Source organism: Nomascus leucogenys, chromosome 4, assembly GCF_006542625.1.
Source record: "Nomascus leucogenys isolate Asia chromosome 4, Asia_NLE_v1, whole genome shotgun sequence".
Lineage (NCBI taxonomy): Eukaryota > Metazoa > Chordata > Mammalia > Primates > Hylobatidae > Nomascus > Nomascus leucogenys.
Window position 1 is genome coordinate 17317913 of NC_044384.1, and position 26184 is coordinate 17344096.

Consider the following 26184-nt stretch of genomic DNA (forward strand, 5'->3'; position numbering starts at 1 on the left):
CTAGTAAGAGCAAAAAACTGGGAATAGCCCAAATGTCCATCAACAGAGAAATGGTTGAATAAAGTACCTTCACATGTTGGAGTACTATGTAGCTGAAAAAAAGAACAAAGTTTTCTATGTACTGGTATCAAGTGAAAATAATTTTTTACTGGTATCAAGTGAGAATAATTTTTAAGTGCAATCCAGATGCAGAAAATGTGTATAATGGGTTACCTCTTCTCTGTGAAGGAAAAAACAACAAATATTTACTATATTTATTTGCTTACATAAAAAAACAATTGAAGGACAAATCCAAACTAAAAAATATTGCTGTGGGAGAGGGAGGCAACAGAGGAGGGTACAGGTATGACAGCTAGACTTTCTGTTTATTTGATGGTATCTAGGAATTATTATTAATATTTTTAGATATGATAATGATACTATAGTATGTTTAAAAATTGCCTTATCTTCAGTGATATAAACTAAAGGCTTTTTAAAAGATAAAATTATGTGATATCTGGGACTTTTTAAAACTTTTAATTGCATTTATTTATTGTCTTGAGACAGAGTCTCGCTCTGTCACTCCGGCTGGAGTGCAGTGGCTCGATCTCGGCTCGTTGCAACCTCCCAGGTTCAAGCGATTCTCCTTCCTCAGCCTCCTGAGTAGCTGGGATTACAGGCATGCACCACCACGCCCAGCTAAATTTTGTATTTTTAATAGAGAAGGGGTTTCACCATGTTGGCCAGGCTGGTCTCAAACTCCTGACCTCAAGCGATCCACCCACCTCGGCCTCCCAAAGTGCTGGGACTATGGGCGTGAACCACCGCGCCAGGTCTTAACTGCATTTATTTTAATGCTGAATTTACTCCCATGCCATAAGTTTTTGTTTCTTCAGTTTCTTCTGGGATATCTTTTTCTTCTGGGCAACCTCTTCTTTTGGTTTAGGAACAATTTGTTCCTTTTCAGTAAGGATCATCTCGATGTGGCAGGGAGAGCTCACGTATGGCTTAATCTAACCATGAGCTCTGTAGGTTCGGCAGCACATCTTAGATACTTTGTCCACTTGGATATGCTCAGTGACCAGAGAATCTACATCTAAACCCTTAAGTTTAGCATCACTCTCTGCATTTTTAAACATGTGCAGCAAAAATTCAGCACTCTTCTTGGGTCACCAACCTTGTGTCCAGCCCCACTGCTTGTCCCGGGCACACCTACCAACTCCACCACTGTAACTTGGAATGATACACACCGTTTCTGTAAAGTGACATCTTTCAGATACTTCGTGGCTTTTTGTATATGCATAGCCTTGATGGCCTGGGCAGTTTCACGAGTGTTCTTAAAGTGAACATGAAAACTTGAACCTTTTGATTTGTATGATTGTGTGGGGTTCTACAGGTCAAGTGAATAGCAAACCATTTTCACAGATTACCTCAGGTTGTACCACTTAGTATTGCCAGCAGAAACACTTAGGGGAAGAGCTGAGACTTTCTTTAAAATAATTCACTGGGGATGGAAGGGAAAGTAGGTTGAAGTACAGAAGAAACAAGAATTGCCAGGTGCTGATAATTGTTGAACTTGGTTGATAGCTACATAGATGTTCACTTTATTTTTACTTCTTTTTAATGTTTGAAGATTCCCTAAGTAAATTAATATGTGTCATGAACTCTAGCTTTCCTCTTTCTTGACTTCTGATAATTTACCTAGAATATTATTTAATGCTTCTGAATCTATGCTTGTCCCATGAGCTGTAATATTAAATGAGCTAATGATCATGCCATCTTTCTTTGCTAGTTCTACTATACTGCTTTCCATGCGTTGAAAGGAAATATTTTCATTACAACAATGACCAACCAGAAGGCAAAATAATTTGTTGATTGCGATTGGCTTCCGTCAGCTATTTTCTTTGTGATTGAAAATTACGTTCGCAGCTTAATAGAACCACTGGAAATGGGAGGCTCCTTCATGTCCATCCATGCCTGACTTCCATTGCCAGGTGGAAAACAAGCCCTTTTGCTGTCTGAGGAGCTTGTCAGCATAACTCCTAGAGATGTCAGTGAATCTTGCTCCAGTCCCTCAGCATGGAGTTCAGAAATGTTCTTTGGACAACCCTGTGCTAGCCTGGAGTCTAGGATGCTGAGGTAGCCTTTCATTCAGGTCTGGGTGTACTGGTAGGGTACCCCATATCCTTGCAGGTTCTATATACAGTGTCCTGTATGACTCTAAGATGGAAAACGTGAACCTGGTGTAGGTGAGATGATCTCTGACATATATAGAGATTAGGCTACCTACAAGCCCGCCTCAGCAATAGATGGTTAGATTTCCAGGAAAGGTAATGGGACTCTTATTTTCTCAGATTTTATACCCAATGTGTACACCCGTCTCCCGTGAGGATTTTATGACCCAGATCTGGGCTTTTCTTTAAAAGAATGCATTGGGGATAGAAGGGGAAAAGTGGGTTGAGGTATAGAAAAAAGAAGATAATTTAAAATTAATTAAAATTGAAAAGGTATTTGCTCAGTGGCACTAGCCACATTTCAAGCACTCAGCAGACTTGTGGCCAGTGGTTACCGTCTGGTCAACATGGAAAATCCTGTAGGGCAGCTCTGACCTGGAAGCTTGCACTGAGAATCTTGATGGTTTTTCACTTGAACTCCAGCTGAATTGACTTCCTTCTTTAACCTTTAGAAATTAAATCCTGTTGATGTCATACAAGCCATCTCTGTATCTGGTCTTGTCAGGAGTTTGAGCCTATTGTTAACATTGGCCAACACAGTGTGGAATATAGCGCTTCATTTCTTAAATAGTTGCTCTTCTGACTTATAGTGGAGATTTTATATTTTATGCATTATATTTCCTTTTCTCAGTCATAGTGATGAATGAAAAATTGTCAAAGTGTGAAGAAAAATATACAAAAACTAGAAATCTGTAAATGAGGTTCATTTGCTTGCAGTGTGGGTGCTGACCGAGCTGACTTCTGCTGGCTGGTCATTAGGCAGACATGGATTTGAGTTTTGTTATTAATGAGGGTACCATTTATGATAAGAGTGTTGTAGGATAACAAGTTGTCATTATATACCACAGTTGACTTGACACACCCTAATTGCTACAGCCAAAGTAATTGACTTCAATGTCTTCATAGCTTGATATTCAAATACACTGGTAGTTAATGAAGTCTTGCCCATTTAAGGGTTTAGTCTAGAGTCAAAAATCCTAATTCCTAGTAGAAGGTGATCATGGTGGGTTTTTTCCCCCCATTTCTATCTGAGCTGGTGGTTCCTTAACAAAGCATCTCAGACTATAGATAGTACCTTCTTCATGTGGCTTCCAGAGGGGGTAACATTGCTCTCCTAAGCCATTACTTTTTAACTATTTGATTAAATCCCCCTTAAAAATACATTTTGGTTACACAAATAGAAGCATAGTTACTACCCAGGCAACTCCCTAAGGAGCCCCACTGAGGATATTTCTGGGAATTTTTTCCTTCAAGAAGGATTTGTTTCAAAAGTTTTGCTCTGGGACCTAGAATTTCCCTGAACGATCACAGGATATTCCTGGCATAGGTTTAACATTACAGCACATGCTCGCCCAGCTAACTAATAGTTATTACACATCATCTTACACAGGAAAGTGCTAGCATGTTTTATGAATTTCATTGAATATTTGGAAATCTGACTGGCGTGTAATGAAAAGATTTTGGCAGAAGCAATTGTGGAGCCCTTGACAATTACAGTTGAGAAATTATCCTGAGACGGCTGGAACATCAATTATGAAATAAACTTCTAGCTTGACATTTTAGATATTTCATATTTTCCAGCATTCTAAAAGAGAAGACAGATGGCTCTAGCAGTTAAGCTTATTTCTCAGTATATTGAAAATCCAAAATCAGGGCAAAAATGTGGTATGAACTAGACACAGGAGAGGGGCTACAGATGGGGTTGCTGGTCGAGCTCTGCAGTAAAGGCAGTCTTCATTGCCAAAGTCTCCTGTCTTTTACAGTGTATGAGATAATAGGAGGGTAAAGACATTGGATGCATTTCATGCATCCATTTATTCATTCAATTATTATATATTCAGTTGATTATGGTTTGTGGGAGGATAGGATTTTCTATCCTTCTTATAGCCTCCTTGTCTTTTCCTCCTATCCCAGTGAGGAGAGGGTCTTAGAAAGACAGCCAAGCTAAGAAGATCACTTAAATGATAATACATATTAATGGTCAATATTAGCAAGAAGGACTTGTTTTGTTCACGTCCTACTCCAAGGAGCCTGAAGATCTTATGACTTGTGCTAAGCAGGGGAACAGGGAGGAACCTTGCTTTGGCTTCCTGGATAGTGCAGGAGGAATGCTCTGCATGACTCTGTGGGCTGCCACCAGGATGGAGCTAGGATCCTGAGGAAGGGCTGAGGATGGGAGGACAAAAGAGAGAGGGCAGAGAAAGCAGAGACCCTCGCAGGGAGGGGGGCTCTGTATGAAGGAATGCAAGTAAGGATATGTCTGGCCCCATCTTCTGGAAGCCATGTGTATTTCTGATTGCCTGGGAATAAGACTTTTCTTTCTGGCAATGGACTAGCCAGCCAATCGTCAGACCCTAGAAGAGGGAGGTGGAGGCTGGTCAAGGACTTATTCATCCACAGGCCCCAGAGGCTCTTTGTGGGGAGCTTTAGAAACTTCACAATGGGGTCATCTCCAGAAGCTGCTTCTAAGGACTGGGAAGGGAAGGCTCACGAGTGAGCAAATGTACAAGGACAGCTGGAACTTAAGGGAAATGAATGAGAGAAAGAAGCAAGCATTTACTTAGGGCTGTGCCAGGCACCTGCAGATAGCACTAGACTCGCCTGAGAAGTTTCCATGAACAGATGTTTATAGCTGGGTTTTAAAACATCATAGTAAATTTGCTTGCTATGGTGGGCAGAATAATGAACCCCCCAAAATTGTCCATGTCCTAATCCCTGGCACCTGTGAATATATCAGCTCACTTGGAAAAAAGAACTTTGCAGATGTGATTAAGAATCTAGAGATCGGAGGCCAGGCGTGGTGGCTCACACCTACAATCCAGCACTTTAGGAGGCCAAGGTGGGTGGATCACCTGAGGTCAGGAGTTAGAGACCAGCCTGGCCAACACGGTGAAACTCCGTCTCTACTAAAAGTCAAAAAAGTTAGCTAGGCGTGGTGGCAGGAGCCTGTGATCCCAGCTACTTGGGAGGCTGAGGCAGGAGAATTGCTTGAACCCAGGAGGTGGAGGTTGCAGTGAGCCAAGATTGCGCCATTGCACTCCAGCCTGGGTGAAAAGAGTGAGATTCCATCTAAAAAAAAAAAAAAAGAATCTAGATATGGGAGACTATCCTGGATTATCCGAGCCCTGCAAGTAAGAGAGAAGCAGGAGAGGCAGACTCAGAGCATGAGGCAATAGAAGCAGATGTTGGAGTGATGAGATTGCTGGTTTTAAAGATAGAGGAAGGGGCCTGGAGCCAAGGAACCCAGGCAGCCTCTAGAAGCTGCAAATGAGAAAGACAGATTCTCCCTGAGCCTCCAGAAGGAATGCGGCCCTCCTGACTTCTTCATCTTTGCCCAGTGTATTAGTCCATTCTAACACTGCTAATAAAGAAATACCTGAGACTGGGTAATTTATAAAGGAAAGAGGTTTAATTGACTCACACTTCCACATGGCTGGGGAGGCCTCACAATGATGTCAGAAGGCAAAGGAGGAACAAAGGCACGTCTTACATGGTGGTGGGCAAGAGAGCTTGTGCAGGGGAACTCCCATTTACAAAACCATCAGCTCTTGTGAGACTTATTCACTATCACAAGAATAGCCTGGGAAAGACCTGCCCCCATGATTCAATTACCTCCCACTTGTTCCCTCCCATGACACACGGGAATTATAGGAGCTACAATTCAAGATGAGATTTGGGTGGGGACACAGCCAAACCATATCATCCTGTGAGTTTCAGACTTTTGACCTCCAGAACTACAAGATCATAAAGTTGTGTTGTTTTAAGCCATGAAGTTTGTGGTCATTTGTTACGGCAGCAGTAGGAAACGGATAGACAGCAGTCCATCTATATCTGTGGGTTCTGGGGTCTGCATCTGTGGATTCAACCAACCAGGAGTCAAAAATACTTGGAAAAAAACCAAATGGATGGTTGCGTCTGTGTTGAACATGTACAGACTTTATTTCTTGTTATTATTCCCTAAATGATACAGTATGACAACTACGTATGTAGCATTTGGATTGTACTGGGTATGCTAAGCAATCTAGAGATAATTTAAAGCATAGGGGAGGATGTGTGTAGGTTATATGCAAATACTACATCATTTTCTGTAAGGGACTTCAGCATCCATGGAGTTCGGTGTCCTGGAACCAATCCCTCATGGATACTAAGGGACAATTTTACTTGTCTAACTGGATGATTGCCTAGTGTTTTTATGAGAAAACTAAAGAGGATAGACTCTTTCCATACCCCTTAGGAATACAAAATGTCTTGGGAAGGCACAATAAAACATGATTAACATAGAGATTATGGAATATCGATTTTCCCCCAAGTAAGTGGAATTCTTACCTACCAATGTCCTACTTTTTGCAGCCTGACAGTATGGAGGGAGAGCCCTGTCCTGCCCATGCACAGCCTGAAGGCACACCCCGTGTTGCCACGCCACGTTGCACATCCTCCCTGCAGAGCGCCTCAGGCCCACACTGCCCCCTACCCATGGTCAGTCCCACTTTGCCCAGCCGCAGTGTTGGGCTCATTTTCCTCTGCTGGGTGAGTCTCGATGAGCCCTGCCTTCACTCAGGCAGTTGTCTGTAGAAGGTCAGCAGATCTCTTCTTCATGAAAAATGGGTCCGCAGGCTTTCTACTAGTGCAGGTGACAGAGGCCCCCCGGCCAAGGACGGGTTTTTCAAGCATTGGTGACAGACCTGTGTGACCCCAAGCTTTATGGGCCAGTGCTGCATCTCTCCAGTCTCAGTAGGTTTCCAGGAGCCCCTGATGACTAAGACTTCGAATGTTCCTGAGGGGCAGGATATCGTGATTGAGAAACCAACCATGCCTTACCTCCTGCCATGAACTCATCATGAAAGAAATAAAGGTATTTTCCCTTCTCCACTCTAAGAAGGCAGCCCAGTCTTTGGGTCCTAGAGGGCTGGGTTTTCTCGTCTTATCAACACTTTGATTTGTTAAAAAAAAAAAAAAAAAAAAGTCTAGGCCCAAGAGCTCAGTTGTCCAGGGAGTAAAGGAGCTGTGTTAATTTCTTGGTGCCATTATAACTAATCATCACAAACATGGTGCTTGATGCAACACAACTCTATCATCTTCCAGTTCTGGAGGCTGGAAGTTTGAAGTGGCAGGGCTGGTTCCTGCTGGAAGCTCTAGGGTAGAATCCGTTTCCTCACCTTTTCTAACTTCTAGAAGCCTCCTACCTTCCTTTGCCTGTGGCTCCTTCCTCCATCCTCAAAGTGCATCCTCCAGTCTCTGCTTCCTTCATCACACGGCCTTCTCCTCTTCCGAAGTCAAATCTCTCTCTGCCTCCCTCTTTTGAGGATACGGATGATTATATTTAGGACGCACCTGGATAATCCAGTATAATCTCCCCATTTTAAGAGTATTAATTTAATTGCATCTGCAAAGTCCCTTTTGCCATAGAAGGTACACTCCCAGGTTTCAGGGCCAAGGACATGGGCATTTCAGGAGACCATGACTGAGCAGGGGCCTGGGGCTTTAGGAAGTGAGCAGTGGTGTGACCTCAAAGAAAGCAGTTAGATTCCCCAAGCCCAAGTGGGGTGGATTTCTCCTCCCACCCCTTCCATTGCAGCACCCTGTCAGTAACAGGATTATCATGGGATACCCAGAGACCAAGCCCTAAACTATGAGGCTAATGGTCTTTGCATCCAAGCTTTGCTCAGAAAGGACGTGGCAGTCCACCTTCGAAGGGACCACATGACCTGAGACAATGCATAAGGATTCATACATCATCCAGGATGGACTGAATGCCAAAAAGACCTTTCCCCAAAATTTCTGGACAGACTCTTACAGTACTTGAGGGAAGCAGAGTGGCACCCCAAAACCTGACGAAGTGAATTCGCACTACTTTTGTCAAGCAGAGTCTCAGAACTATGTTTGATTTGCTTCAGAAAAAGTATAGTAATAGAACATATTTCCTGAATGCTGTCAGGTAAATTCATACATGTCTGGAGATGGGGCACAGTTGGCTTCTTAAGCAAATATAGTCACATGCCACATAACAACATTTGGGTCAACAATGGACTACAGATACAACTGTGGTCCCATGAGGTTATAATGAAGCTGGAAAAGTCCTGTCACCTAGTGACGTCATAGTTGTCACCATGTCATCTCGGTGCAAGGCATTCCTCACCTGTTTGTGGTGATGATGCTCTGCCAGTGGTTTAAAAAGTAAAAATAAAAAAATAAGAAATTTTAAGGCCGGGCGCGGTGGCTCACGCCTGTAATCCCAGCACTTTGGGAGGCCAAGGCGGGTGGATCAGCTGAGCTCAGGAGTTTGAGACCAGCGTGAACAACATGGAGAAACCCCTTCTCTACTAAAAATACAAAATTAGCCAGGCATGGTGGTGCATGCCTGTAATCCCAACTACTCAGGAGGCTGAGGCAGGAGAATTGTTTGAACCTGGGAGGTGGAGGTTGTGGTGAGGTGAGATCGCACTATTGCACTCCAGCCTGGACAACAAGAGCGGAACTCTGTCTCAAAAAAAAAACCAAAACAAACAAACAAACAAAAAACCAAAAAACGAAATTTTTTAAAAAGGGAAAAAGCTTATAGAACAATAACATGAAGAAAGTATTTTTTTACAGTTGTACAATGTGTTTGTGTTTTAAGCTAAGTATTATTATGAGTCAAAATGTTAAAAAATTACAAAGCTTATTAAGTAAAAAAATTACAGTAAACAAAGATGAATTGACCATTGAAGAAAGGAAAATATTTTGGAAGAGTTGGTGCGGTGTAAGTATAGCATGTTTCTAAAGTCTACAGCAGTGTAGGGTGACGCCCCAGGCCTCCACATTCACTCCTCACTCACTGGCCCATCCAGGGCAACTTCCAGTCCTACAAGCTCCAAGACAGGTGTGTCATTTTCCATCTTTCATACTGTATTTCAACTGTGTCTATTCTATTCTTAGATACAAAAATGCTTCTCATCCTGTCACAGTGGCCTACAGTATTCAGCAGAGCAGCATGCTGTACAGGTTTGTAGCCAGGGAGCAATGCGGTGTGCCATCGAACCTAGGTGTGTGGTGGGCTGCACCATCTAGGATTGTGTGAGAACACTCTATGGTGTTCTCACCACGATGAAATCACTTAATGCGGCATCTCTCAGAACCAGCCCCGTGGTTAAGCCACATGGGACTGTGTCAGGGTGTCAGCATTCACACCACATCCTGATATATCTGCTCTAAGAAGCCTGCTTTATAGAAAATGAATTTTCTTATCACAAGGCTTTAGGTTCCTTTCTTTTCTGGTTAATGGGGGGAAAATCCAGGCAGACAAGCCTCAGGTGATGTGGCCACTTTCATCTCAGTCAATATCAATTGGGTCCTATCAGAGCTCCCAGCCTCCTGGAATGGGAACGCTCTGTCCTTCCCCCAGTTTTAATTTCCTTCCTCAGAAAGAGGGACACGGTCTGCATTAGTGTGCAGGATGTGAGGATTGCACAGGTATCTGGCTTTCACACCTGGCCAGTTCTGAGCTCTACAGGCTGCATTCGCCAGGCAAGTATGAGGAGAGAGCTGAAAGTGCAGTGGCGGTGTGGGCAAGGGCAGTGCCAGTGTCCTGCCAGGGAGGACCTTGGGATAGTGGATGCTGATCACACTGGGGAGAAGGCCGGCATTGTTCATTGGTGAAAGTGGAAATTCTCTTATTTTATTTTATTATTTATTTATTTTTTATTTTTGGAGACAGAGTCTCACTCTGTCGCCCAGGCTGGGGTGCAGTGGTGCGATCTTGGCTTGCTGCAACCTCCGCCTCCTGGGTTCAAGCAATTCTCCTGCCTTAGCCTTCCAAGTAGCTGGGACTATAGGTGCATACCACCACGCCTGGCTAATTTTTTGTATTTTAGTGGAGACAGGGTTTCACCATGTTGCCCAGGCTGGTCTCGAACTCCTGAGCTCAGGCAATCTGCCCGCCTTGGCCTCCCAAAGTGCTGGGATTACAGGCGTGAGCCACCGCACCTGGCCAATTCTCTTATTTTAAAAACCTGAAGTGACTGTCACAGCTTCTCTGTTTGAAGGGCAGTGAATCATTCATTTCTCTGGGAAAATAAATTCCAACGGCTCAGGTCCGACTAGAGGGAGGGGAAAGAGGATAGAAGTGTCGCAGCCTTGCCTGCTTGGTCACCTGGGGTGGATGGCCAGCACGCAGGGAGCACTCAGCACTCTGGTGCCTTTGGCCAAGAGCTGAGCAGGGGCTGGTGGGAGCTGCACGGCCGCTACTGGCGAAATCACAGAACTGAGTCACATGCAAGGGGCGAAGGAGCCCAGAAAACCGAAGAGTGTGGCCTCAGGATGAAGTGGCTGGGAGATGGGAGAGGACATGGCCGTGACAAAATATCAGAGGCCGTGGAGAAATCCACCCTGTGAGAAATCCCAGCACTAAAGGCCCAGATAATATTCATTTATGTTATTTGCATTTCTGCAGAGCCGTCATACTGTTGAATATTAGGCACTCGGGTGCCTAATAAATATCTGGTTTATCTCATTTATTCCTCACAGTGGCCATTTTGAAAGGGGTTCTATCCATATTCCACACCTCCCTGCCCACCCATGGGGATTCTACCACTGCCATGGAAAACACCTGAGCTGTGCTGTGGAGAAGCCCCATGGAAGTGCACTGAGGCTCCCTGGCCTGGAGCCGAGGAAGGGAAGCACAGAGGAGGTAAGCAACTTGTCCAAGATGGCAAAGCCTTTAAGCAATAGGGCCTGAGCCCAGGATCTGCCATCTTGAGGACCAAACCACCACTGTCACGAGCCCGTGGTAAGGGCTGCTATGCACACATCTGCCTTTGGGGAGGTTTCAGGGGGGCTGAAGGGTAATGGAAGCCCACTGGGCTCCATGCCTGGGGTGGCACAGCAGAGAGATAAAAACAGCACTGAGAGGCAGCAAGGGAGGCAGGAAGAGGGCCTTAGAGATCTTAAAGGCCTGCGTGATCTCTCGGCACTGGGGATTAATGGAACTCCTGGATGGGTCCCAGGACCTTGCTTGCAGCTTGAGCTGCAGTGTTTCCTTGAACCCCGAGTTGCTCGATGGAGCACACACATCCACCTTTGCGCCCCTCCTCCCCATCACTCAGTCCAGTACACGGTAACAGCCCAGTAAGGTACAGCTTCAGTGAATGAGGGAGGCAAGTCCAGATCAAGGGCCAAGCCTCGGTCGTTGCTCAGTAACAAACCACCCCAAAGCTAGTGGCATAGAGTGGCCTCTATTATTTACTTACGAGTCTGGGCTCAGCTGGGAAGTCTTAGGTAGGGTTACTCATGAGGCTGCAGTCCCACCTGGAGGCTCATATAGGGCTGGCATGGTCTAAGGCAGGGGTCCGCAACCCCCGGGCCATGGACTGGTACCAGTGGCCTGTTAGGAGCCAGGCTACACAGCAGCAGGTGAGCGGCGGGTGAGCACGCATTACCGCCTGAGCTCCACCTGCTGTCAGATCAGCGGACCAGGGCCACAGAAGCACGAACCCTGCTGTGAACTGCACCTGCGAGGGATCTAGGTTGTGGCTTCTTATGAGAGTGGAATGCCTGATGGTCTGCGGTGGAAAGGTTTCTTCCCAAAACCATCCCCCAGCCCATCTGTGGAAAAATTGTCTCCCATGAAACTGATCTGTGGTACCAAAAAGGCTGGGGACCACAGGGCTAAGGCCTCATTCACATTCTGGGGCTATAGGCCAAGGAGCCTCAGTGCTGTTCCACGGGGCCTCACCAGCAGGTTGGCCCAGGTGTTTTCCATGCTGGCGACAGAATCCCCAAAGGTCAGGCCCCCATGCACAAGTACTTATCAGGCCTCTCCTTGGGTCACCTGTGCTGGTACCCATTGACCAAAGCAAGTCACATGGCCAAGCCCAGCATCAGTGTGGGAAGGGACTCCTCTAGGCCATAAATACTGGAAGGTGTGATTCATGAGAGGGCATGAAAAGTGTAACACCCACCTCAGGCACATTAACCCAGGGTTAGCCCTTAGGCCCTTAGGCCTGAATTCTGGAAGAATTCTTTTTCCTTCTTCCTCTACTAATAAACTTGGAATAGAGGTGAATTCACATTTGTATCAGTTACAAAATCAAGAACAAGTCAGCTGGGCATGATGGCTCACATCTGTAATCCTGGCACTTTGGGAGGCCAAAGGAGGTGGATCACTTGAGCTCAGGAGTTTGAGACCAGCCTAGGCAACTGCAAAACCCCATCTCTGCTAAAAATACAAAAATTAGCCATGCATGGTGGCACACACCTGTAGTCACAGCTACTTGGGAGGCTGAGGTAGGAGGATCGCTTGAACTCGGGAGCTCAAGGCTCCATGTGGGCCAAGATGGTGCCACTGCACTCCAGCCTGGGTGACAATGTGAGGCCCTGTCTCAGAAAAAAAAAAAAAAAGAAAGAAAGAAAAAGAAAAAGAAAAAGGATAAGTCAAGGTCAGGACAGAACAACCAGGGGGTTAATTACGTAACAGGTTCAGTTGATTCCTCCACAGGCTTCTAGGTCCTTTGGAGCAGTAGAGCCCACAGGAGAAAGACAAGAGACAGGAGCCCCCTGGACCCCGCCCTCCCCGCCTTCCTGTGAGTGGTGTTAGGCTGGACGTTGCCTCAATTCTTCACATCCTCAGGGACATCATGAAATTGGTTGGCATAGAGCAAAGGAGCTTTTGGCCGGGGATTTTCTGCTGGCTGTTTCTATTTACTGGGGGCAAACTAATAGGAAATTATGTTCTTATCTTGGCAACTATAAAGTATTTTCCTTCTGATTCCCTAATCCCTGTAGATGGTGCTTATGTTCACCTGCTGCTACCAAATGCTGACATTCGCTCGGACTGAAACATCCCAGAGGTGTGTTGTGGTAAAGTGGTTCTCAAACATCTTGGAAGGTGTAAACCCCTTCACTGGGGCCCAAGACATCCAGACCAATTTCCTTCACCTTCCAAAATCATAAATAGAGGCCATTAAAAATCTTATCCCCTGAGCCGGGCGCGGTGGCTCACGCCTGTAATCCCAGCACTTTGGGAGGCTGAGGTGGGTGGATCACGAGGTCGGGAGATCGAGACCATCCTGGTTAACATGGTGAAACCCCGTCTCTACTAAAAATACAAAAAATTAGCTGGGCGTGGTGGCGGACGCCTGTAGTCCCAGCTACTCGGGAGGCTGAGGCAGGGGAATGGCATGAACCCGGGAGGCGGAGCTTGCAGTGAGCCGAGGTCGCGCCACTGCCCTCCAGCCTGGGCAACGGAGTGAGACTCTGTCTCAAAAAAAAAAAAAAAAAAACTCATCCCCTGAATGGATGGGGAGAACAGCACAGATGGGTGAGCCACAGTGAGAGACGCTATAAGGAAGTTACTAACCAAAACCCATTCGGACAGTGTCCTGTTGACTTCTGAATGTGTCAAGTTCCAGGCAGGAAACAGATGGCCCACACAAATTGGGTAATTTGAGAATTTAATAAAAAAACTCGCATCTCCTGCCCTTGTTTCTGACTCTGATCCTCTGTGCTCCACCTCTGACTCCAGCCATGGGTGGAGTGAAGTTTGGGGCTTCACCTGCTTGGTACTAACATCCCTCACCCCAGACAGACTTTGCCTTCATCTTTGCCCTGGGACTTCCCTGACACTGTAGAGACTTGGAGGCCATGGGAGCTCACCCTGAACAGATGACACATGCACAGCCAGAAACCGGCAGGGAGTTAATTCCCCACTGGACAGTCTCTACTGATGGGGTATGGAAATCCATCCATCTTGTAGGTGGGCAGTTCTGATGCAAAATCTTCGTGCTTCTGCAGAAGGTCCGTCCTGGGGGATCAAGTGCTGGTTGTTCCGCTGTTGCACTGATGTTCCCTCTGCCCCAATTTCACACTCCCTGGTGCTCCACTCCACTTCCCAAGAAAACTCCTGCCCATAAGACCTTGTCTCAGTCTTAATCGAGATGTGAGCAGAGTGTCATAGACTGAATTGTGTCCTCCCAAAATTCATATGCTGAACTCCGACCCTCCATTGTCACTGTATCTGAAAATAGGGCTTTAGGGAGATAATTTACTTTAAATGAGGCCATATGGGTGGGGCCTTAGTCCAATAGGTCTGGTGTCCACATAAGCAGAGGAGGAGACACAGCAGCAGTGTATGCACACAGAGACAAGGAGACACAGCAGGGGTGTATGCACACAGAGACAAGGAGACGCAGCAGGGGTGTATGCACACAGAGACAAGGCCACGTGAGGACACACCGAGAAGGTGGCCGCCTGCAGGCCAGGAAGATGGCCCGCACCAGAAACGGATCCTGACAGCATCTTGATCTTGGGCTTCAGCCTCCAGAACTTGGAGAGAATACATTTCTTCATCTAAGCCATCCAGTCCGTGGTATTTTGTTACGGTAGCCCGAGAAGACTAACACACAGGGTTTAGGCAAATCATGAAGAATAGTGTGGTACACTAGGGACCACTGGGGTCAGTGAGGACATTACCGCCCTTCATTCTAGAGGCTAGGATGGGAGGGGCTAGTGGAACCTGGACACAGAGAAGCTGGGAGAAGTGTGATTAGAGCTGCGATGTTCAGCCACAGCTGACCTGCAGGAGGGAGCTGGCAGAATCCATGCCCTGGCCTCCTTCTCTCCCTCCTGTCTCCTGCTGCGGCCTCCTAGTGGCACAACCAGAAGCGAGAGCGCAGAGGGTCCTGTTGGTGTGGTCCATTGTACGTCGGCTTCGGCCCAGAGCAGGGCAGACAGAGAAGGACGCAGTGTGGATTCAGAGGGCAAACCTGAGACTTCCAGAACAAACGCGGGACCACAGCAGAAACCCCACTGTCCTGGTATCCTCTTTTGTCTGAATCTTTTTAAGTTCTGGGAGGGAGTAGTAGATCTTTGCAGTCAGAGCTGGGTACCCAAATGTATTAGTTTTTTAGGGCTGCTGTAACAAGCTAAAAAAAAAAAAACTGGGTTTCTTACAGTTTAGGAGGCTCAAAGTCCTACATGTGACTACATCAATCTTGTTTCTGTCTCTGTCTTCACACAGCTGTCTTCCCTCTGTGTGTCTTCCTCTCCTTATGAGGACATCATTCAATTTACGGCCTGTACTAATCCAGTATGACCTCATCTTAACTTGATTATACCTACAAACATTCTATTTCAAAATAAGGTCACATTCACAGGTGCCAGGGTTAGGACTTCAATGTATTTTTGGGGGAGGGGACACAATTTAACCACAATACCCTTGGCCCAGTGTGGTGGCTCACACCTGTATTCCCAGCACTTTGGGAAGTCAAGGTGGGCAGATCACTTGAGGCCAGGAGTTCGAGACCAGCCTGGCCAACATAACAAAACCCCGCCTCTGCTAAAAATACAAAAATTAGCTGGGCTTGGTGGCATGTGCCTGTAATCTCAGCTACTTGGGAGGCCAAGGCAGAAGAATTGCTAGAACCTGGCAGGAGGTTGCAGTGAGCCGGCTGGTAGGAGGTTGCAGTGAGACGGGATCGTGCTACTGCACTCCAATCTGGGCGACAGAGGGAGACTCTGTCTCCAAAAATCAAAACAACAACAACAACAAAAAAACAAAAAAACCCAACACAACACCCACGGTAGGCTATATGTCTGGGAAAAGCTTTTCTTCAGCAGGGATTGAGGAGAGGGACTTGGAGTCCTATCTAAGACTGGATGCTGAAATCCTTGAAATCCTGGGAGTTGGGGAAAAGTCACCCCAAATTCCAAAGCTTCAGTGGTTCTCCACTGTGCTGACTTTCAGCTAGAAACTAGAATTCACCTTTGGGAGCAGACTATTCTTTTGCTTTGAGAAAAATACATGATTACCCTTTTGTTTATGCAAAGTGAAGCAACTATTCTGTTCTGAATGATGGTGGCTCAAGATAAAGGGACCTGTGTGATAATCTCGAGGTTGATCTTCGCAAGTGGCAGGTTTGCATCTTGCAGATTTTTTCAGGGGAAGGAGTTGGGCGTCATTTCCGAGTAGGGTAAACATGGTTTCAAGTACATTCCCATTGCTTGTGGTGGAGATGGGAGAAGTGGGTGATGGATGGAATTTACAGGCCCTGCAATTTGGAGCCCAGCTGAAGGCTAAGGAGAAGTCTACCCTGAAACTCACAGTAGTATGCTGGAACTAGCTCTATGGACTTGTAAGAGCTGATTGTAAAATTTTCAGGAATTTTGCAAGCCGGTTGATAAACATGGCCATCATTTAAAACTAAATTATAGGCTGGGTGTGGCGGCTCACGCCTGCAATCCCAGAACTTTGGGAGGCCGAGGCAGGAGGATTGCTTGAGGCCAGGAGTTCAAGAGCAGTCTGGGTGAGAGAGCAAGTCCCTGTTTCTACAAAAAATTAAAAAAGAATGATTTATGGTGGGCTCAGGGATGGTGGTGGCACACGCCTGCTCGAAAGGCTGAGGCAGGAGGATTCCTTGAGCCCAGGACTTGGAGGCTGCAGTGAGCCATGATTGCATCACTGCACCCCAGCTTGGGTAACAGAGTGAGACCTTGTCTCTAAAAAAAAAAAAATTAAAATTAAATTATATAAGTTTACAATTAAATAAATTATATTAAAAACAGAGGTTGTAAATACTCAGAGCTCATTGCTTGATAATTATTTTACTACATTTTCTCTCATCAGTGCTCTTGAGGTCTATTGCACCAGCCCGAGGAAAATACAATATAAACATGTGCTATTGTGCATCTCTTCCCAACTCCATTCAATAACATCACAGCCGGGAGCTGGAAATCACAGGAATTGCAAACCCTAGGGCTCAGCCCCTCCAGCAGGTGGCTAAATGTTTACCAGCACCGCACGGCCAGACAGAGATGCTGCTGACTCTAGAGTTGTGGGCTATCCAGTGCTGTTTGCCTTTTCTGTGCTGGGGAAGGGTAAACAGGAAGCAGGGTGTGAATCAGCATGGAAGAGCACAGCAGCCTGGAGAAACAGATGACAAAGCGGCAAGGGTGAAGCAGGGAAGGTGGAGCGCAGCCCAGCCCGGGATTTATAGGATTGACACTGCTGAGGATTTACAGACCACAGAGGCTCCATGCTGGCAACTGAGTACTTTTGACTCAACTCTGTACCAAGGGCCTCAGAATAAAAAAGAACCTGTAAACACGGCTTGAAGAGTCTCAGAAACAGCCTGAGAATGGGACCCAAGTCAGGACTGGGTTTCTTGTCCCCCCACAGGAAGGGGGCTCCACCTGTTCTCTCCAGGGAGACTGATAAGGTCTAAGGTCCAGAGAATTAACACAGTCTCTTCTCTAGGCTTTCTCTAATATCAAAGTATGCCCAGTGGATATTCTTCAAGGGCAGTGCCATTCATAGCCTCTCCTAAAGTTACGTGTCCACAAAATAAGTAGCTCATGAACTGGGGCTCCACAAAACACACTTTGGAAAGTTCTGCATTAGACACCTGGGCATCATGCAAATCTACCCAGCCAGCCCAGCACTTTCCAGCCCTATTCCAGTGCAGTGATCCATAAAGAAGGAAGTGCCTGTTATTTTCTCACATGTGGTTATGCTCAAATGGACCCCTCCCTTAGAACACTTCCTCATCACTCCACCATCCCCCAAAATGGGAAGAACTCTTTTTTGAATGATTTAATAATGAAGAGCAAACTTCAGAACATGGACATCACCATCATGTGGCCAGAAAGCGTCAATGAGGGCTAGGCTGCTAGATTTAGCAAATAAAACTACAGGATGCCCAGTTAAGTTTGAATTTAGGATAAGCAAAGGATAACTCTTAGTGTATATGTAGGTCCTATGCAATATTTGAGACATATAAATACTAAGAAAGTACTAGCTCTTTATCTGAGAATTTAACTGGGCATCTTGGATTTCCTTGGCAACGCTGGTGAGGGTAGGATTTTTAAGGAATGCTCTCAGGTCTTTGGGGAGGCTATTGTGGGGTAGTGGGAAGAGAACAAGCTTTGGAGTCAGGGCTGGAGGGACTTGGAGTTTGGCCACTACAATAGCAACATGAGCAAGTTGCTTAACCTCTCTGACCTCCAGGTTCCCCAGCTATAAGTAACTGTGGGAGATCATATCTCATTCATAAGATGGCTGATAGGATTAAATTTGAAAATTTATGAAGCAGACTCTAGTGCAATGATCAGCACATAGTAGTTAAGTTTAACTAATGTTAGTCCCATTCTCTCCTCATACTGTTCTCTTTTATTTGGTGTCAGTCATTGAGGACACAAATAATTTTGCTGGAATCCTGAAGGCTATAGTGAATAGCACTGCGTCCTGCGAAGTTTTCATCTTTTACCGTTCTGTTTCTGTGGGGCTTCAGTAGTTTCCAATCAAGGACCTAAATCACAGCTTCTCATTCTTCCCTGCACAGCGCTCAGGCCTGAGGACCTCAAGAGAGACATCTAGAAGCCATTCTAGGGAAACTGAGCCCCCAGCCCCTGGTCTACCTGATCATTCAAACATTCAACAATGCTACTAAGGACAGTTAGCAAAAGCCTGCAGAGAAGGTTCTGTGTTTTGTTTGTAAAGTGCTGAGTTTACGAATAGTGTTGACTTGGCTTGTGAACCGCTGCTGGACAACAGGCCAAAGAGGGCAGAGGAGTCCTACCCCAAGTGGCTCTCCTCCTCCGTGTCTTCCACTGTCACACTGTTGCTGAACAAACACATTTTATTTTCAATTTCCTAGGCGAATGAAGATCTGTAAAACTGACGCTCCAAACACAGCGAACACCTCAAGCTATGAGTATTAGTCTTTATATTGGTTTACGTAATTATTTTTGTAACAGTGTTACTTCTCTAATTATGTTCCATTTGGACAATGCTAATGTTTTAAAATTAGTTTGTAGCATCTTTGTACTGAGTAGAAAACAAAATCAGTTGGATTGGGCAGTGAAGGGAGTTATAGGGAAATTTGGAGCAACTCAGTATTCTAAATTGGTTGTGCGTCATTCTGAAAGTAGATAATCCATATGCATCATGTAGACCAATAACTTTTAAAAAACCATTTCCTGGAAGAGAAGTGAGAACAGTCCAAGGCTGCCATTGTTCTAATTATGGGTTTGCTTTTTCCCAGAGCACAGGAATCTTTACATTCATTTCAAAACAGCATTAAGGAAGTGGAAAGTTTTCTTTTAATGACAATGCAACCTCATTTGAATGTTAAAAACACTTCTTGAACACAGAACCAATTGCTATCCTACCTACTGCTTTGGTATCAAGGATGTTGATTGTAAAAGTCTTAATTAAATGATAAGAGGGAAAAAGTCATCATGTAAGAGTGCAATTACCCAGAAGAATACTTTATCTCATTATTAACTTCTTTGGATAGATCTAAAACCTCTAGAAGCTGTGCTTTTAGGAAAACAAACAAATAAAACAAACTTCTTATCATTGGCAACTATTTTAAACTGCTTATAGAGTCAGTCTGTGGCCAACACCAAATGCCGGGGAGATGCGGAACCATTGGCTCTTCCATGCATTGCTGTGTCGTAAACACACATGCTGTGGTCTGAATGTCCGTGTCTTCCCAAATTCCTATGTTGAAACCTAATCACCAAGATGGTATTAGGAGGTGGGGCCATGAGGTGGGAGGAGCCCTCATGAATGGAATTAGTGTCCTCATAGAAGAGGCCCAGAGAGCTGTCTTGCCCTTCTGCCATGTGAGGGTACAGCAGGACTTTGCCAGACTGCAACCCAGAAGAGGGCCCTCACCACAACTCGGCCAGGCTGGCACCCTGATTTTGGACTTAGCCTCCAGGATTGTGAGAAATACATTTCCACTATTTATAAGCCACCTAGCCTATGGTATTTTGTTATAGCAGCTGGAACAGTCTAAGACACTTACACAATCCAGCCGTCCCACTCCTAGTTACCCAAGAGAAGTGAAAACTCATGTCCACAAAGCTCTGTCACTACAGAAACCCACAGTGAGTGTTGACAGCAGTTTTATTCATAGTTTCTCAAAACCAGAAATAATCCAACTGTCACTCAACTGGTGAATGGATAAACAAATTCTAATACAACAAGGCAAAGAAAAAAAACACTATTCAGCAATAAAAAGGAACAAGCAAGTGATACATGCACAAACATGCCATTATGCTAAGTGAAAGAAGCCAGACCCAAACAACTACATACGGTATGATTCCGTTTATGTGACATTCTGGGAAAGGCCAAGCTGTAGGGATAGAGAACAGATCAGTTGTTGCCAGGGGCTCAGGTGGGGAAGACAATTGACTACAAAGGAGCAGGAAGGAACGTTTTACAGTGATGGAGATGGTCTATGTCGTGATTGTGGTGGTGGTTGCATGACTACCTGCATTTGTCAGAATTCATAGAACTGTAGATGTAAAAAGTGAACCTTCCCTCATGTACATGATACTGACTCAATAAAGTGATGTATTTTAAAATGAGTCATTTTGTGACTCTCTGAGTATTCTGATGTTGAATAACCTTTCATTAAAACTCTTAATGGAAATAAGCATGGGGAAGGCGGGCAAGTGGAGCAGAGGGGGAGTGACTCCCTTGCTCTTCAAATAACTAGCCCAGGTGCTACACTGTAGCTGCTTTTCTCTGAGCAGGAAACAGAAGTGGCTTGGGTGACAGGGCCTATGACTGACTGTAGTGTTCTTGAAGAACAGTGGCCACCATCTGTCCCTCTTGGAGAATGTCCTCTAGTCCATGGATGCCTGCTCATTGTCCACGCCATCCATGGATGCTCAGACATGGTGTGTCTGGGTTTGTATTTGTATTTGTTTGCTCAGCTTTAAAGATCTCTCAGCCATGTCACGATGGTGATTTCATTATTTATAATGAACATATGGTCACAAACATGGATCCACAGGGCCCTGCAGCAATAATGGACAAATGCCCATCAGCTACTAAGAGTGGGCTGCCCATCCTTCTGACATTGCACACGTATTTGCACTTGCTCTAGGTGCTAAAAAAGGATAACCAGTGTCATCTTATCATAGAAATGAATCTCTTTGGGGGCACAGCGCCAATAAATTACAATCTAAGGATGTAATGTTAGAGTTCTCCAGAGAAATAGAACCATAGATAGAGAGAAAGAGAGAGAGAGAGAGGTAGATCTATAGATAGATGTGTGGGTGTATATATATATATATATATATATATACACATATATATACACACACATGCATATATATACACACATATATATAAATATATGTATATAGAGAAATATACATACATAGAGATAGATATTTTATATGTATTATATGTGTATCGATATGTATATATGTAATATATAATGTATTAGGGGTCTCTAGAGGGAGAGAACTAATAGGATAGACATATATATAAAAGGGAGTTTATTAAGTGTTAACTCACCCAATCACAAGGCCCCACAACAGGCCGTCTGCAAGCTGAGGAGAAAGGAGAGCCAGTCCGAGTCCCAAAACTGAAGAATGTGGAGTCCGACATTCAAGGGCAGGAAGCATCCAGCATGGGAGAAAGATGTAGGCTGGGAAGCTAGGCCAGTCTAGTCTTTTCATGTTTTTCTGCCTGCTTTATATTCTAGCTGTGCTGGCAGCTGATTAGATGGTCCCCACTCAGATTGAGGGTGAGTCTCCCTCTCCCAGTCCACTGACTCAAATGTTAATCTCCTTTGGCAACACCCTCACAGACACACCCAGAATCAATACTTTGCATCCTTCAATCCAACCAAGTTGACACTCAGTATTAATCATCACATATATAGAGAGATTGATTGAGTTATTAATGATAAGGAATTGGTTCATGCAATTATGGAGGCCAAGAAGTCCTATGATCTATGACAAGTTGGAGATCTGTTGTCTGGAAAGCTGTTGGTGTAGTTCAAAGGCCTCAGAACGAGAGCGCTGATGGTATAAACTTCAGTCCAAGTCTGAAGGCCTGAGAACAAGGTGCATGAGGGTAAGACAGGTTCCATGGATGTCCCAGCTCAAGTTGTCAGGCAGAGAGGAAAATTCAACCTTCCTCTGTCTTTTTATTCTATTTGGCCCTCAACGAACTGGATGATGCCTGCACACTGGTGAGGGTGGGTCTTCTTTACTGTCTACTGATTCAAATGTGTGTCTCTTCATAGAGGCAGAAATAATGTTTAACCAGATATCTGGACATCCTGTGGCTTAGTCATATTTATACATAAAATTAACCATCATAGATATAAAGTTTTCATTGCAAAGTTCTATGACTTACTATTTAATTTGGGACTAAATCTGATTTTAATGAAAAGATTTGTGGTATGTAAAGAATATTTCCGTCATTGATTCTGCCTATCAAATCAGTTTAACTCTAGTGTATAGCATTTTTTTTTACAGCTGAAAGCAGAATGCCTTGGAGGAAGCAAAAATTACTAGATATAAACATGACTGCCTATCCACAAAGTCATCGTAACCGGGGGCAGGTCTCGAACTCCTGACCTCAAGCCATCTGCCCATCTCTGCCTCCCAAAGTGTTGGAATTACAGGTGTGAGCTACCGCACCCAGCCAGTTTCATTTTCCTTGACTCCCTAAGGCATTGTCAGAGGTTCTTATTTTTCCTGCTTCCTTTGGGAACCCAGATATGAGCATGAGTTCTTGATCTTGTCAGCTCATGATTTTGCTTTTCTTGAAGGAATTTCTGAACAATCTCATATTTCAATCTACCATGTGCTGTTGCTTCTTCACAGGGTATTGCCTTGGGCTCACCTGTATGAAATCACTTCTTCAGTTTTGTTTCCTTTAGCCTGCCTTATCAATTCTGCTTTGAAATCTCTCCTTTGGACATAGTAGCCTTGTCTGGACTTTGGTCAGTGTGTGAAAATGCAGTAAGGAAGTTGGGATGATGGTGAGGCAGTGAGGTTTAAGGGTGTTCCTGAGGCTTCAGGGAATATCACTTGCATTCATTCATTCAGCACATGTTTCTTGAGCATCCACATATGTCAGGAATCATGCTACCTGCTGGATACAGTGGGGTGTGTGTGTGCATGTGTGTGTGTGTGTGTGTGTGTGGTGGTGAGACAGGTCCTATTCAAATTCTAAAATAAATTTATCATTACAAGCTGGAATAATGCCACAAAGGATAAGTTCCAGCATCTCTAAGCACCCCTAAAAAGGGCACCAGTCTGGTCTCAGGGAGAAAGGGCAGTTAGGAAATGCTGCCCTGAGGAAGTGCTGTTTGAACTGAGAGGTGAATTGGATTTAACCAAGGGAAAAACCAGGAAGAATGCTGCAGTCAGAGAAAATCACATGTGCAAAGCCCCCAAGGCAGGCAGTGTGTGCACTGGAGAGACCAGTGCAGCTGGAGGTGGGGAGAGTAGCGTCAGATGAGGCTGGAGGGTGGGGAGCCATGAGGACCATCTGAAAACCTTTGGTCTGTATTCCACGAACAACGGAGAGCCATGAAGTTTTATGTGAAGGCTGATGAAATTCGATTGGAGTTTTATATTTTCAAGAGTACCTGCTCTTGGGAAGGCTGGTTTGGGTAAGGTTCATAACGCCCTGATTCCTTCTTTCCCAACATCTGCCCGTCTCTGGCATAGTCGGCTTCACTAGCTGCAAGTATAAACACAGTCACAGCTCGTCATTTTTCCAATTAATATTAATAGCTGGAGCTCCCATATGTCAAACTGCTCACATTTGAAGCCTCCCCCACCAGTCATCTATGAACCCCAAGGTCTTAATTGGTCCAAAGCAGACACATACTCCTTCCAAATGCCCCAGAGAGGGTGAGGAAGGCTAGTGACTTCAGTAGGTAGGTCCCTGTCTCCCGCCTCAGTCATGGCCTCTGCTCACTGTTGGACACTGGTCCCACGCATACACATACTTGTCTACCGCCAAGGGGAGGCTTGGGCTTCAGGGTTAAAATCAGACTTCCCTCACTCACACGCTCTGCCTTTGTCTCCAGAGCTGAGTCAGAGGTGGCTGGATGTGCAGCAGCATCCACCTGTCCAGCCCCAAATCTCCCCCACAAACCTTCCATGTCAGGCCATCAGCCCAGGTACAACTTTAGCACCCTGGGTGTCCTCCCTGCTGGGGAATCTCAATCCTTCAGAGAAGCTCCCAGTTGTTGACCCTCTTGGGGCCTTTCTTGTCACCCAGCACAGGCTCTGTGGACTAAGGGACAACTGCAGATGCATGTTTGTTGTGCTCTGGTCACAACAAACAGATATTTACCATATGATATTTACCAGACCAACACAAACCAGCTGGACTTACATTGATGTGATTAAACAACCTTCCTCATGCCAACAAAATCTGTCCTGGGGATGCTTGCTCTCTCCCTTGCCAGACATAGAGGATGATGGCATTTGCACTGTTTTTATTTTTTCCCTCACCCAGCACTCATTATAATATTCTCCTTAATATATAAAATAATCAGAAAATATCAGTAGAGAGACATTTCATGGGCTGGGCAAGGTGGCTCACACCTGTAATCCCAGCACTTTGGGAGGCTGAGGTGGTGAATCACGAGGTCAAGAGATCGAGACCATCTTGGCCAATAGGGTGAAACCCCGTCTCAACCAAAAATACAAAAATTAGCTGGACGTGGTGGTGGGCGCCTGTAGTCCCAGTTACTGGGGAGGCTGAGGCAGGAGAATCGCTTGAACATGGGAGGCAGAGGTTGCAGTGAGCCGAGATCATGCCACTGCACTCCAGCCTGGTGACAGAGCAAGACTCTGTCTCAAAAAAAAAAAAGAGACATTTCACAGTTCCCTGACCAATAAAACACATTTATATATTACAAAACTCAGTTTCCACTGAGTTTGGGCCCCTAGGAGGGTGACTGCTGCATTCCATAAGGATATAGGACAATTCTAGGACATGGCAGCTCAGAACTGGGCCCTGACATTGGGAGTCCCACTGTGTAAATGTGGAACCATTTACTCTGAATAAACACTACTGGTGTACATCTCCTGAAACATAATTTTTAAAAAATTAAAAATTATGTCTTCATTTTTTGCTAATCATAACAGATACTTACAGAAATGCTCTAAAAGCTTTAAACATGCTTATTCCACTTTCCAGAATATATAAAGAACTTTCAAAACTCAATAAGAAAACAACTAAAAACAAACAATCCCAGCCCTTTGGAGGCCAGAGTGGGAGGATTGCTTGAGGTCAGGAGTTTGAAACCAGCCTGGATAACATAGCAAGACCCTCTCACTACAGAAAAATTAAAAAGTTAGCTGGGCATGGTGGCACATGTCTAGGCCCAGCTATCCAGGAGTCTGAGGTAGGAGGATCAATTGAGCCTGGGAAATTGAGGCTGCAGTGAGCTGTGATCACACCACTGCACTCCAGCCTCGGTGACAGAGTGAGACCCTGTCTCACAAAAAGAAAGAAAAAAAATGAGCAAAAGATCTGAACATACTTCACCAAATAAGAGATAAAGATAGCCAAATCAGCACACGAGAAGGTATCCAGTCACAAACTGAAATGAAAGTCACAGTGAGATACTATACACCTATAAGAATGGCAAACATTAAAGCGAACCAGCAAACAACTGACGATACCAAATGCTGGTGAGGATGTGGAGCAACTAGAACTCTCATGCATTGCTGACGGGAATGCAAAATGGTACAGACACTTTTTAGAAAACAGTTTTACAGTTTCTTATAAAGTTAAACTGATATTTACCATACGATCTCATAATCCCACTCCTGGATATTTACCCAAGAGAAGTGAAAGCACACATCCACACGAGTTTTTATAGTAGCTTTATTTGTAATCTCCCCAAACAGGAAAGAACCCATATGTTGGTGAATAAACTGCAGTACATCCATACAATGGACTACTACTCAGAAATAAAATGGAACTACTGGTGTACCCACTGATGGATCTCAAGGACATTATGTGGAAAGAAGCCAGACTCAAATGGCTATGTGCTGTGTAACTCTATTTACACGACAAATTGGAAAAGGTGAAACTATGGGAAGAGAGAACAGATAACGGTTGCCAAGGGCTAGGGGTAGTGGGGAAGGGACTGACTGAAAAGAGAAATGGGAACTTTGGGATGTTGAAATATTCTATATCTTGACTGTGATGGTG

The 26184-nt window shown here is 45.0% G+C and overlaps 1 pseudogene; it reads right to left on the bottom strand.

Moving 5' to 3' along the window:
• Positions 1–842: 842 nt before the first annotated feature.
• Positions 843–24115, bottom strand: LOC115834636 (annotated as a pseudogene).
• Positions 24116–26184: the final 2069 nt, after the last annotated feature.